Source organism: Erythrolamprus reginae, chromosome 2 (assembly GCF_031021105.1).
Source record: "Erythrolamprus reginae isolate rEryReg1 chromosome 2, rEryReg1.hap1, whole genome shotgun sequence".
NCBI lineage: Eukaryota > Metazoa > Chordata > Lepidosauria > Squamata > Dipsadidae > Erythrolamprus > Erythrolamprus reginae.
The window spans coordinates 23,546,024-23,560,227 of NC_091951.1; the positions used below are offsets into that span (position 1 = coordinate 23,546,024).

General features: G+C 41.0%; 1 protein-coding gene across 3 annotated transcripts in view; it reads right to left on the reverse strand.

Annotated features, from left to right (window-relative positions):
• Positions 1-12,063, reverse strand: part of LOC139159908 (zinc finger protein 271-like) — a 46,208-nt gene extending 34,145 nt beyond the window's left edge. Inside the window, exons 1-2 of one of the 3 annotated variants that reach the window (XM_070737363.1) lie at positions 11,976-12,063; positions 7,508-7,560 (exon numbers count right to left, since the gene is read on the reverse strand). The gene's annotated coding sequence lies outside the window, so the exon portion shown is untranslated. Of the gene's footprint in view, positions 1-1,531; positions 1,626-7,507; positions 7,561-11,975 lie in introns of those variants that run through there. The other 2 variants (XM_070737362.1, XM_070737361.1) reach the window with 2 other exon arrangements.
• Positions 12,064-14,204: the final 2,141 nt, after the last annotated feature.

Consider the following 14,204-nt stretch of genomic DNA (forward strand, 5'->3'; position numbering starts at 1 on the left):
TAACAATAAGATCTTCATCATTAGTAATTAAAATATTGTGTTATCATGTTCAGAAATGATTTTTTTCTCAATGCAAGTACATCATAGACCTAGACTCAGTCAGGTCTATGATGTACAGAAGAGGGGTAGCCTTATACGGCGAGTATATCTCAAATTCTATATTTTAACTGGAAAGTTAGGGGGTCGTCTTATACGCCCAGTCGTCTTATACGCCGGAAAATACGGTATATGTTTTTGTAGACTTATATATATATATATATACGCATAGACACTCAAAATATTACAAGTGGTAAAACCTGAACTCAGAACAATCTACATATACATACACACACACACACACACACACACACACACACACACACACCTGTGGTCAGTTTGTGTGTGATGTATGTGAGTATATGTATATGTATATATACCGCTCAAAAAAATAAAGGGAACAAATAATACATCCTAGATCTGAATAAAATATTCTCATTGAATACTTCATTTGCACAACTATTCCATTTGCACAATAGCATGTGAAAATGATTGTCAATCAGTGTTGCTTCCTAAGTGGACAGTTTGATTTCACAGAAGTTTGATTTACTTGCAGTTATATTCCGTTGTTTAAGTGTTCCCTTTATTTTTTTTGAGTAATATATATTTGCAATAGTCTACTTGCACGTGGGTGGACCCACCTGGAAAAGTATAGAGGAGCGGTGTCTCAGTTTCTAAGACCATCAGAAATATGTGTTTTCTGATTTATTTATTTATCTATTTATCTGTTTGTTTGTTTATTTATTTGATTTTTGTGCCGCCCTTCTCCTTAAACTCAGGGCGGCTTACAACATGTTAGCAATAGCACTTTTTAACAGAGACAGCATATTGCCCCCACAATCTGGGTCCTCATTTTATCCACCTCGGAAGGATGGAAAGGCTGAGTCAATCTTGAGCCGGTGATGAGATTTGAACCACTGACCTACAGATCTACAGTCAGCTTCAGTGGCTTGCAGTGCAGCACTCTACCTGCTGCACCACCCCGGCTCTTTAGTCTTAGGAGACCCCTGTGAAAGCTAGAGTGATGAAGTGGTTAGAGTGCAACACTGCAGGCTACTTCAGCTAACTGCTAGTTGCAGTTCAAACCTCATCACCGTCTCAAGGTTGACTCAACCTTCCATCCTTCAGAGGTGGGTAAAATGAGGAGCCGGATTGTTGGGGGCAATAGGCTGCTTCTGTAAACCACTTACTGAGGGCTGCAAAATCACTATGAGGCGGTATAGAAATGCTATTGCTATAAGGGTCGTTCGAACCCCAAAGGGGTCGTGAACCACAAGTTGAGAACCACTGATCCAGGTCATGGTTGTCCCAAAAGGTGCTTTTTTTTCCAAGTGACAACTCTCTTAAAAGAAAAACCAGAAAGTCCAGTTGCCTCTTAGGAAAAAAAAAAACACTTTCTATTCTATATCCTACCTGCTCCACTGATTCTACACCGTGGAAGAAACCTAACAGTTCTCCTTACTCCCAGCCTCTTCTCTAATCTTTCTCAACTCACCTCCCAGCTGCTGCTTTGATCCTGGGAAGAGCGATCCTAGGAAGAGGAATCCTAAGCGATCCGGGGAAGCGCACAAAAGCCACTGCGGCACACCACCTTCCTCCCCGGAGTGATCCAGTAGAGGAAGTTCCTCTGCGCTTCTCCTCTCCTCCCATCCTTTCTAGCAATACAGCGCTCGATGGTTTTAACTCCTTCAAACCCAAACACAGGTGGTGCTATTATGCGGTCGGGTTTCTGCTGCCATCTTGTGACCGGAGGTGGAAAGACATGTTTGTCCTGTTTGCAAGATGTTTTCACTGATTACATGCTGTCTAGTCGTTCGGCTCCTAGCAATCGAACTCTGCCTAGTGAAATGTGACGCTACTTGTCTTGTAAATATTAGCTAAGTGCTGATCCATAAAAGTTTGCGAAGTTTTTACAAAATTGAAAAATAAAAGTTGGAAGGGTCTAGAAAGTTTAGAACTACGGTGCCTAAAACATGATTTAAGTATTGCCCACAAGATCATACTATGATTAATTCAATGCTTGCTTTCACTTATCTATATGATTAATCTTGTTCTAAGGTAATGAGCTAATAAATCTAAAATTAGTTCATATTCTTAACACAGCTCCATTGTACACTCGCCCACCCTTCTCTCTTTTTCTTTTTCTTTTCTCTTCTTTGCTTCTCCCCTCTTTTCTCTACTTTCTCCCTATCCTTTTTTTGTAAGTCTATATGTTTATTAAGTGTTATATTTTTACATCTAGACATATTGCAATGTATTAGGTCTCAACTGTCAACTGCTATGATTGTCTTTTATGTTTTGTATATTTGTAAATAAAAACTTTTTAAAATATATATATATATAAAAAAGATCATATGCTGCAACGTCCTACCGGTCAATGACTACTTCAGCTACAACCGCAACAACACAAGAGCACGCAAAAGGTTCAAACTTAATATTAACCGCTCCAAACATGACTGTAAAAAATATGACTTTAGCAATCAAGTCATATTTATATGACTTTAGCAATCAAGTCATTATGACTTGTCGAAGCGTGGAACTCATTACCGGACTCAATAGTGTCAACCCCTAACCCCCAACATTTCTCCCTTAGACTATCCACGATTGACCTCTCCAGGTTCCTAAGAGGCCAGTATGGGGCGTACATAAGTGCACTAGTGAGCCTTTAGTCCCCTGTCCAATTGTCTTTCCTTTATCTCATATATCATATATATTTTCTTCCTTTCATATATCTTTCCCTCTATTTTTACATATTATCTTTATATATATTACTTCATGTCTATTCTCTTCCATATGTATTGTATATTGGATGAATGAATGAATGAATGAATGAATGAATGAATAAATAAATAAACTCTCCAAGCAGAAGATCCTATACCAGTGATGGTGAACTTTCCCCCCCTCTGATGCCAAAAGAGCTTGCGCGAGTGCTCACAGCCATAATTCAATGCGTGGGGAGGGTGAAAACAGCTTCCCCCACCCCCCTGGAGGTTGAAAATGGCCTGTTTCCTAATTTCTTCTTCTTATTTTATTATTATTTATTAGATTTGTATGCCGCCCCTCTCCGAGGACTCGGAGAGGCTCCCAGCAAACAACACAATACAGTCTACAAATCCAATGTTAAAAACAGAACAATTAAGAAACCCTTATATCCTGGGCCTAGAAAGTCTAGAACTGAGATGCCTTAAACAAGATCTAAGTATTGCCCAGAAGATCGTATGCTGCAATGTCCTGCCTGTCGGCGACTACTTCAGCTTCAACCACAACAACACAAGAGCACACAACAGATTTAAACTTAATATTAACCACTCCAAACTTGACTGTAAAAAATATGACTTCAGTAACTGAGTTGTTGAAGCATGGAACTCATTACCGGACTCCATAGTGTCATCCCCAAACCCCCAACACTTTACCCTTAGATTATCTACGGTTGACCTATCCAGATTCCTAAGAGGTCAATAAGGGGTGAGTACAAGTGCACTAGAGTGTCTTCCGTCCCCTGTCCTATTGCTCTCCTATATCTCCTATACCTTTCTTCTATTCCTATATCTCTTCTTCTATTCTTTCATTGATATGTTCTATTACTATATCTTCTTTTCTATTCTTTCTTAGATATATTTTACTATGAGTATCTCCTCTATAACCATCATGTATTTTACTATGTGTATATATATATACCCACTAAAACTCTCATTGTCTATTGGACAAAATAAATAAATAAATAAAATAAACCATTACACAACTCAACATACCATACCATACATAAAACGAGACAGCCGAGGGGGATTCAATTTCCCCATGCCTGGCGACATAGGTGGGTTTTCAGTAGTTTATGGAAGGCAAGGAGGGTAGGGGCGGTCCTAATCTCTGGAGGGAGTTGGTTCTAGAGGACTGGGGCTGCCACAGAGAAGGCTTTTCCCCTGGGTCCTGCCAAACGACATTGTTTTGTCAACAGAACCCGGAGAAGGCCGACTCTGTAGGACCTAATCGGTCGCTGGGATTCATGCAGCAGAAGGTGGTCCCAAAGGTATTCTGGTCCAATGCCATGTAGGGCTTTATAGGTCATAACCAACACTTTTAATTGTGACCGGAAATTGATCGGCAACCAATGCAGACTGCGGAGTGTTGGTGTAACATGGGCATACCTTGGGAAGCCCATGATTGCTCTCGCAGCTGCATTCTGCATGATCTGAAGTTTCCGAACACTTTTCAAAGGTAGCCCCATGTAGAGAACATTACAGTAGTCGAACCTCGAGGTGATGAGGGCATGAGTGACTGTGAGCAATGACTCCCTGTCCAAATAGGGCCGCAACTGGTGCATCAGGTGAACCTGGGCAAACGCCCCCCTCGCCACAGCTGAAAGATGTTTCTCTAATGTGAGTTGTGGATCGAGGAGGACGCCCAAGTTGCGAACCCTCTCTGAGGGGATCAATAATTCCCCCCCCCCCCCCAGGGTAATGGAAGGACAGATGGAATTGTCCTTGGGAGGCAGAACTCACAGCCACTCCGTCTTATCCGGGTTGAGTTTGAGTCTGTTGACACACATCCAGACCCCAATAGCCTCCAAGCACTGGCACATCACTTCCACTGCTTCGTTGACTGGACATGGGGTGGAGATGTATAACTGGGTATCATCCGCATACTGATGATACCTCACCCCAAGCCCCTGGACGATCTCACCCAGCGGGTGGTAAATAAATAAATGTTGTCCTTGATTGTAGATTGCATCTCTTACTGATAAGACTCCGCCTGTTACTTCTTGTCCTGTTCTCGGGTGCTTTGGATTATAGGACGACCCCCTCAAATCTGTCAGCCCCTCAAATCTTGAAAGATTGCTGTCATGTCACCCCCAGCCCTACTCATCACATATTTTAGAATCTAGTCGCTAGATTTTTCGTGGATTTTTTCTGCACTCTTTCTAGATTCTCATAATCTTTTTATCTATCATGGTGACCAAAACTAGATGCAATATGCACAGAATACAGTACTGACACTTCATGTGGTTTTGATACTATCCCTCTGTGGATGCAGACTAGGACTGTATATTTTTTTCCTGCAGCTGCAGCACACTGCTAGCTCATATCTGGGGTGGTTGTCCATTTAATTTTTCCTGCTTAAGTGTAAAAAAAAATATCAATTTTTGTCACCGCTGAATTACATTGTGCTGCTTAAGTCTATTAAGATCCTTCTGTCTCTACAAATCAGATAAGTTCCCCTTCTATTATTCCTTCACCCAAATCATGTATGAAGTTGTTGAATAGCAGTGGGCCTAGGAAAGAGCCTTGGAGTGTCCCCACTGCAGGCTTCCCTCCATGTAAATGCAGTTCACTGTTGGTCACCTTCTGATAAGCAAAGGCAAAGCCAGATTCACCTTACAAATGTGTTACTAAGTTAACAACTGCAGCAATTCACTTAACAAGAGGCGAGAAAGTGGCATGGGTGTTAAGATAAAGGAGTGTTTATGCATATGTTTTGGGAACTTATTTATTTGTTTGTTTGTTTGTTTATTTATTAAATTTGTATGCCGCCCCCCTCCGTAGACTCAGGGCGGCTCACAATACAATAAAAACAGTTCCTGACAAATCTAATAATTTACAATTTAAAATAGTTAAAAAAACCCATTTTTAAGCAGACATACCTACAAACATACCATACATAAATTATATAGGCCCGGGGGAGATATCTCAGTTCCCCCATGCCTGACGACAAAAGGTGGGTTTTAAGGAGTTTGCGAAAGGCAAGGAGGGTAGGGGCAGTTCTAATCTCTGGGGGGAGCTGGTTCCAAAGAGTCGGGGCCGCCACAGAGAAGGCTCTTCCCCTGGGGCCCACCAACCGACATTGTTTAGTTGACGGGACCCGGAGAAGGCCCACTCTGTGGGACCTAATCAGTCGCTGGGAATGCCCGATAGTGCAGGAATTTTGGCAAAAAGTGAAAGAGGATATCAATAGAATGCTAAATATACAATGGACAATCACTAAGGAAATGGCAGCACTATTTAAAAGCAATGCGATGGGAGAATTTAGAGAAATAAAAAAAGCAGCAATAGAAAGCGCTCAGGCAGTAATATTTTTGGGTTGGAAGGATGCGACAAAATGGACAATGCAAAATTGGTATTGGTACATGGTGGACCATATTCAATTTGAAATGATGTATAAAAGGATAAATTCGGATAATGAAACTGAGTTGGGACAGCTGATGGGACGGTGGGACAAGGTAAGACGATATATGACGAGCAGAATCCAAGACCAAGCTACAAAAAATAAATTGGAATCACTCTATAATATGTAAATAGATATATTGCTCTTGGGTCAAGTGGACTATACAAGAAACACCCCCGATTTGGTGGTGGGGAATGTGTGTGTGTCTGGGTGGTGGGCACATTTCACGATGCACTGTTTTATGTTGTGTGTATATAAACTTGTTAAAAATTAATTAAAAATAATAATAATTTAAAAAAAACAGAGGCAAGAAACATAAAATGGGTAGGACTCAGTAATTTTCTTAACAAGAGTTTTCTCTTCCCTGTCTGTCACCTGCTGGGGAAGACAAGCGTTTTGTAGCTTCTCTGGAGGAACTGTGAAATTGTAATTGCTGCCTTGGTTTGCTTTCCATTTTATTTTATTTTTTTTAATATATATTTTTATTATTTTCAAAATTAAAAGACATAACAAGACAGACAGACATAAAATAGACAAAACATAACACATAACATAAAAAGGAGCTACAATTGCTCCGCTCAGTATTGAAGTCATCTTAGTACAGAAAGTTAATTATAATTTAGATCAATTCAGAAAAGTAAACATTTCTGTAAAATATCTTTATATAATCTATTCTATATCTAATAGCCCTACATGGCATTGGACCAGATTACCTCCGGAACCACCTGCTACCGCATGAATCCCAGCGACCGATAAGGTCCAACAGAGTTGGCCTTCTCCAGGTCCCGTCGACTAAACAATGTTGTTTGGCGGGCCCCAGGGGAAGAGCCTTCTCTGTGGCGGCCCCGGCCCTCTGGAACCAACTCCCCCTGGAGATTAGAACTGCCCCCACCCTCCCTGTCTTTCGTAAATTACTCAAGACTAACTTATGCCTCCAGGCATGGGGGAGTTAAGGTATTCCTTCCCCCTAGGCCATTACAAGTTATGCATGGTATGTTTGTGTGTATGTTTGGTTTTATAATAAGGGTCTTTAGTTGTTTTATTAATTGAATTGTTACATGCTGTTTTTATCATTGTTGTTAGCTGCCCTGAGTCTGCGGAGTGGGGCGGCATACAAATCCAATCAATCAATCAATCAATCAATCAATCAATCAATCAATTTAACTATTAAACTCTATACTTCAACATCTTTAAACATTCCTTTTATTCCACCAACAATAAACTTTTTGCCAAGTTTTATGCAATTCTGTTTCCACTTGATTATTCAACCGCCTCGTCATCGTATCTAATTCTGCGCATTCCATAATCTTACCATTTTAATGCTGCTTGTGATTCTCAGTCCTCCATAGTGCTCTCTTTGGCATTCTTTTGATTCACATAAAAGAGTTAAAAATGAGAAAAAAGCATACACTACGATTAAAAAAACAAACCAAAACATTAACTTATCTTCTTACATTAATCATCATTCATTTTCAACATACAGATCTAGAGAGATCCAAGCTCAAATATTCATTCAATCATGAAATGTACTTATTGTGTCAATCCCAAGTGCATAGAAAGGATTATCAACATATATATTTGGAGATCCAAGCTCAAATATTCATTCAATCATGAAATTTACTTATTATGTCAATCCCAAATGCATAGAAAGGATTATCAACATATATATTTGGAGATCCAAGCTCAAATATTCTTTCAATCATGAAATTTACTTGTTGATTTATGTCAATCTCAAATGCATAGAAAGGATTATCAACATATATATTTGGAGATCCAAGCTCAAATATTCTTTCAATCATGAAATTTACTTGTTGATTTATGTCAATCCCAAATGCATAGAAAGGATTATCAACATATATACAGTATTTGGAGATCCAAGCTCAAATATTCAATCATGAAATTTACTTGTTGATTTATGCGAATCCCAAATGCATAGAAAGGATTATCAACATATATATTTGGAAGTGCTGGGAAGAGATGTACACAGGTACACATATATGTGGGTGCACTCACAATTTTTGATCTAATTTTAGATAGACAGGGTGTGGCTTAATTGATGAAATGATGCTAAGAGTTTCAGCAAGATTTAAAAAACCACTTTTGGCCATGGAAGTCCACCACTCCAAATAAGAAAAAGGTAAGAAATACTGTCCACAACCACACAGGTGACATCCCAATTCAGGCAATCCTCACTTACCGGAAGCCATTGGGTCTGGCCTATCCATTCCTAAATGTTGCGATCATTAAGTTTGACATCACTTAACCATGCCAACTTAACATCTTTCCTGGCTGCAGTCATTAAGCAAATCACTGTGGTCTGCTCAGAGCAATGTAACATTATTATGACTTTCTTTCTTTCTTTCTTTCTTTCTTTCTTTCTTTCTTTCTTTCTTTCTATCTATCTATCTATCTATCTATCTATCTATCTATCTATCTATCTACCTACCTACCTACCTACCTTATTTATTTATTTATTTATTATTTGTTTATTTATTTATTAGATTTGTATGCCGCCCCTCTCCGTAGACTCGGGGCGGCTAGCAACAATAATAAAACAGCAAATGACAAATCTAATATTTAAAATAACTAAAAACCCTTATTAAGAATCAAACATACACACAAACACACCATGCATAAATTGTATAGGCCTGGGGGGAAAGGAATATCTCAATTCCCCCATGCCTGATGACAGAGGTGGGTTTTAAGGAGCTTACGAAAGGTGAGGACGGTGGGGGCAATTCTGATCTTGGGGGGGAGCTGGTTCCAGAGGGTCGGGGCCACCACAGAGAAGGCTCTTCCCTTGGGTTCCGCCAGACGACATTGTTTAGTCGACAGGACCCAGAGAAGGCCAACTCTGTGGGACCTAACTGGTCGCTGGGATTTGTGCGGCAGAAGACTTGCAACTTCCTGTTAATTTTCAATTGATTTGGCTTGTTGGAAGCCAATTGTGAAAGTTCTACATGCTGAGTCCATGATTCTGGGACACCACAACTGTCATAAATGCAACCCAGTGCCACCTCCGAAATAACTCACAACTTTGAGGAAAAAGTCATAAGTGATTAGAGTACAGCACTGCAGGCTACTTCAGCTAACTGCTAGCTGTAGTTCAGGAGTTCAAATCTCACCACTGGCTCAAGGTTGACTCAGCCTTCCATCCTTCCGAGGTGGGTAAAATGAGGATCCAGATTGTTGGGGGCAATAGGTTGATTCTGTAAACTGCTTAGAGAGGGCTGTAAAAGCACTATGAAGCGGTATATAAGTCTAGATGATGGTGATGATTATTATTATGTTGGTTATGACCTATAAAGCCCTTCATGGCATTGGACCAGAATATCTCTGGGACCGCCTTCTGCCGTACGAATCCCAGCGACCGGTTAGTTGGCCTTCTCCGGGTCCCGTCGACTAAACAATGTCGTCTGGTGGGACCCAGGGGAAGAGCCTTCTCTGTGGCGGCCCCGACCCTCTGGAACCAGCTCCCCCCAGAGATTAGGACTGCCCCCAACCTCCTTGCCTTTCGCAAACTTCTTAAAATCCACCTCTGCCGTCAGGCATGGGGGAGCTAAGACATCTTCCCCAGGCCTATATAGTTTATGTATGGTATGTTGTGTGCATGTTTTTTAAATTATGGGTTTTTAACTTTGTAATATTAGATTTTTATTGTATATTGTTTTCTATTGCTGCTGTGAGCCGCCCCGAGTCTGCGAAGAGGGGCAGCATACAAATTTAATAATTAATAAATTAATATTATTATTATCTAAGACAAATTCCTTGTGTGTCCAATCATACTTGGCCAATAAAGAATTCTATTCTATTCAATAATAATAATAATAATAATAATTATTATTATTATTATTATTAATCATTACCAATAATAATAATAATAATAATAATAATAATAATAATAATAATAATAATAATAATATTTCTATGCCATCCTTCTCCTGGGAATCAGGGTGGCGCACAACAAAATGCTTTTGCTATTGCTAAGTCTTCTTTTTCAGCACCACTGTAACTTTGAAAGCTGAGTGGCCCGAGGTAAGCGAGCACTGTCTATAAAGCTGTCAACATCCCAAAATGGTGCCCAGTATCTATTTTAAAAGAAGTCCTGGGATAAGCACAGTTGTACCAGGTCGGATGGTGCACCACTAGGAAATTCGGTGTTTCTTTGCTAGACATGAATGTAAAAACAAAATCCCCCCAAGACAGCAGTGGCAGATCGGTTTCATACTGTTGCCAAGAAAAGAACATTGGAACCAGCTACTTCTCATGATCCAGACTACCCCTCACCCTACTGGCTTTCCGAAAATCCGTAAAGATCTAGCTTTTCCAGCACGCCTGGGGTCGATCAGATGGTATAACATTGGGAATCGGCCACTAAAGACATGCATGGGTTTTTAAAATTGTTTTAATTGCAGGCTTTAAATTGTTTTAGAAACATAGAAACATAGAAGACTGACGGCAGAAAAAGACCTCATGGTCCATCTAGTCTGCCCTTATACTATTTCCTGTATTTTATCTTAGGATGGATATCCCAGGCATGTTTAAATTCAGTTACTGTGGATTTACCAACCACGTCTGCTGGAAGTTTGTTCCAAGCATCTATTACTCTTTCAGTAAAATAATATTTTCTCACATTGCTTCTGATCTTTCCCCCAACTAACCTCAGATTGTGCCCCCTTGTTCTTGTGTTCACTTTCCTATTAAAAACACTTCCCCCCTGAACCTTATTTAACCCTTTGACATATTTAAATATTTCGATCATGTCCTCCCTTTCCCTTCTGTCCTCCAGAATATACAGATTGAGTTCATGAAGTCTTTCCTGATACGTTTTATGCTTAAGATCTTCCACCATTCTTGTAGCCCGTCTTTGGACCCGTTCAATTTTGTCAATATCTTTTTGTAGGTGAGGTCTTCAGAACTGAACACAGTATTCCAAATTTGGTCTCACCAGCGCTCTATATAAGGGGATCACAATCTCCCTCTTCCTGCTTGTTATACCCCTAGCTATGCAGCCAAGCATCCTACTTGCTTTCCCTACCGCCTGACCACACTGTTCACCCATTTTGAGACTGTCAGAAATCACTACCCCTAAATCCTTTCCTTCTGAAGTTTTTGCTAACACAGAACTGCCAATGCAATACTCAGATTGAGGATTCCTTTTCCCCAAGTGCATTATTTTACATTTGGAAACATTAAACAGAAACTGTTTTGAACTGTTTTAAAGGGATTTTATATTACATTTTATTTGTATTTGGTTGCAAGCCGCCCAGAATCCTTTGGGAGTTCGGCGGCATGTAAGTCCAAATAAATAAATAAACATGTCATAAAAATCACCAGGAGTCAACCCCAGCAGAAAAATCACCAGGAGTCAACCCTAGCAGAAAGGGAGATGGTTTTTAACTCTCCCCACCAGCAAAAACTTGCAGGCAGCAGCTTTTAAGCATCGCACCAGCAGTGGAATTAAAATCCGAGGAAGGGAGGAAGATGCAGCAGCCGACATATTTCAGCCTCGTTGTTTCTCTGCTTTCGGTACCCAAGCAGCCCTGCTTAGAAATTAACAGTGTTGGAAGGGACTTGTAGCCCAACCCACCCAAACAGGAGACCTTACACCATTTCTGGCTATTGGCAGTCCAGTCCAGTCTCTTTCTTGAAAGCTTCCAGTGACGAAGCTGCCACAACGTCTGAAGGCGACTTCTGTTCCATTGGTTGATTGTCCTGTCAGAAAATTCCCCCTTACTTACTCCTTGCTCAGGGCCTCTCCTCCACTTTCCTCCACTCACCTTTCCAGCTGCTACTTCGAATCTGAGAAGACCAGGAGAGCCAACCTCCCTGCCTCGGTTTTCTCAGCGGAGAAGCCGGAAGAGGAAGTTCCTCTGCTGCTGTCCTCCTCCTCCTCCAAGTCCTCTCTAGCAATCTAATATTCCAATGTTCCGACGCCTTTTGGCCTGTATTTATCGATGCGCTTATTTGTAGCGAGGGTAGTCTATCGCGGGCATTGCTTTGTCTTAGTGCGCCATCTAGCGACATAAAGCTGAAAACTTTCGCCTCTGCCTAAAGCGGTCTCAAAAATATATTTTTTAATTGATTATGTTAAGAGAATAACAAAGTTGGAAGGGACCTTGGAGCCGGTCTTCTACTCCAGCCTCCCTCCTGTTCCGGACAAGTTGGCTGTCCAATCTCTTCTTAAAATCCTCCGTGTTGGACTCAGTGGAACAGCTTGCCTGCGGAGGTTGTGAGCAATCCAACAAGGAGAGATTGGACTGCCATTCATTCATTCATTCATTCATTTGGACTTATATGCTGCCCCTCTCCAAGGATTCAGAAATAATGTAGGGACTCCCGCTTGGGGTGGTGGTGGTGTTGGACTAGATGACCTAGCCTTCTAACGTTAATAAATAAATAAATAAGAACCCCCAACTTCTGGAGGCAAGTCGTTCCACTGATTAATTGTTCTCACTCTTAGGAAGTGCCATCAAGTAGTTTTGGCACCCCAGCCCAGGGGACACTGCCAGTAGAAAGGCAAGGACTGCCGCCAGCGTAGAAAGAGTGGGTGTAGGGATGGGGGATGAACATTAACCTGGGTGGGGAACTGTAAGTTGTTGTTGTTATTATTATTATTATTAATAATAATAATAATAATAATAATTAGATTTGTATGCCGCCCTGCTCCGGAGACTCGGAGCGGCTCACAACAACAAAGCAGTACAAATCCAATAGTTAAAGCCGTTTAAAAACCTTAATATAAAAAGCAATCTCATACATCTCATACAAACCATACATAAAACGAAAACGGCCCAGGGGAATCATCAGTTAGTATTGGGATTGGCAAGGGCGTGACCAACATGGCTCTGTTAATAAATCGAACCTTGGATGAGAGAATTGGATTGGAATCTGATTTATTTCCCAGATGCTATTTGGGGCATTGACAGAATGTTATTTCGACTGTATATTTCTCCAGCTCCATAAATTCCGTTCAGATCGTGCAGAATGCAGCTGCGAGAGCAATCATGGGCTTCCCTAAATATGCCCATGTCACACCAACACTCCGCAGTCTGCCTTGGTTGCCGATCAGTTTCCGGTCACAATTCAAAGTATTGGTTATGACCTATAAAGCCCTTCATGGTACCGGGCCAGATTATCTCAGGGACCACCTTCTGCCGCACGAATCCCAGCGACCAGTTAGGTCCCAAAGAGTTGGCCTTCTCTGGGTCCCGTCAACTAAACAATGTCTGTTGGCGGGGCCCAGGGGAAGAGCCTTCTCTGTGGCAGCCCCGGCCCTCTGGAACCAACTCCCCCCAGAGATTAGAATAGCCCCCATCCCCCTTGCCTTTCGTAAGCTCCTCAAAACCCACCTCTGCCGTCAGGCATGGGGGAACTAAGATAATCTTTCCCCCTAGGCTTCTACAATTTATGCATGGTATGTTTGTAGAAACATAGAAGACTGACGGCAGAAAAAGACCTCATGGTCCATCTAGTCTGCCCTTATACTATTTTCTGTATTTTATCTTACAATGGATAAATGTTTATCCCAGGCATGTTTAAATTCAGTTACTGTGGATTTACCAACCACGTCTGCTGGAAGTTTGTTCCAAGGATCTACTACTCTTTCAGTGAAATAATATTTTCTCACGTTGCTTTTGATCTTTCCCCCAACTAACTTCAGATTGTGTCCCCTTGTTCTTGTGTTCACTTTCCTATTAAAAACACTTCCCTCCTGAACCTTATTTAACCCTTTAACATATTTAAATGTTTCGATCATGTCCCCCCTTTTCCTTCTGTCCTCCAGACTATACAGATTGAGTTCATGAAGTCTTTCCTGATACGTTTTATGCTTAAGACCTTCCACCATTCTTGTAGCCCATCTTTGGACCTGTTCAATTTTGTCAATATCTTTTTGTAGGTGAGGTCTACAAAAAGATATTGACAAAATTGAACGGGTCCAAAGACGGGCTAGAAGAATGGTGGAAGGTCTTAAGCATAACTCAGTGGTTCTCAACCTTTCTAATCCC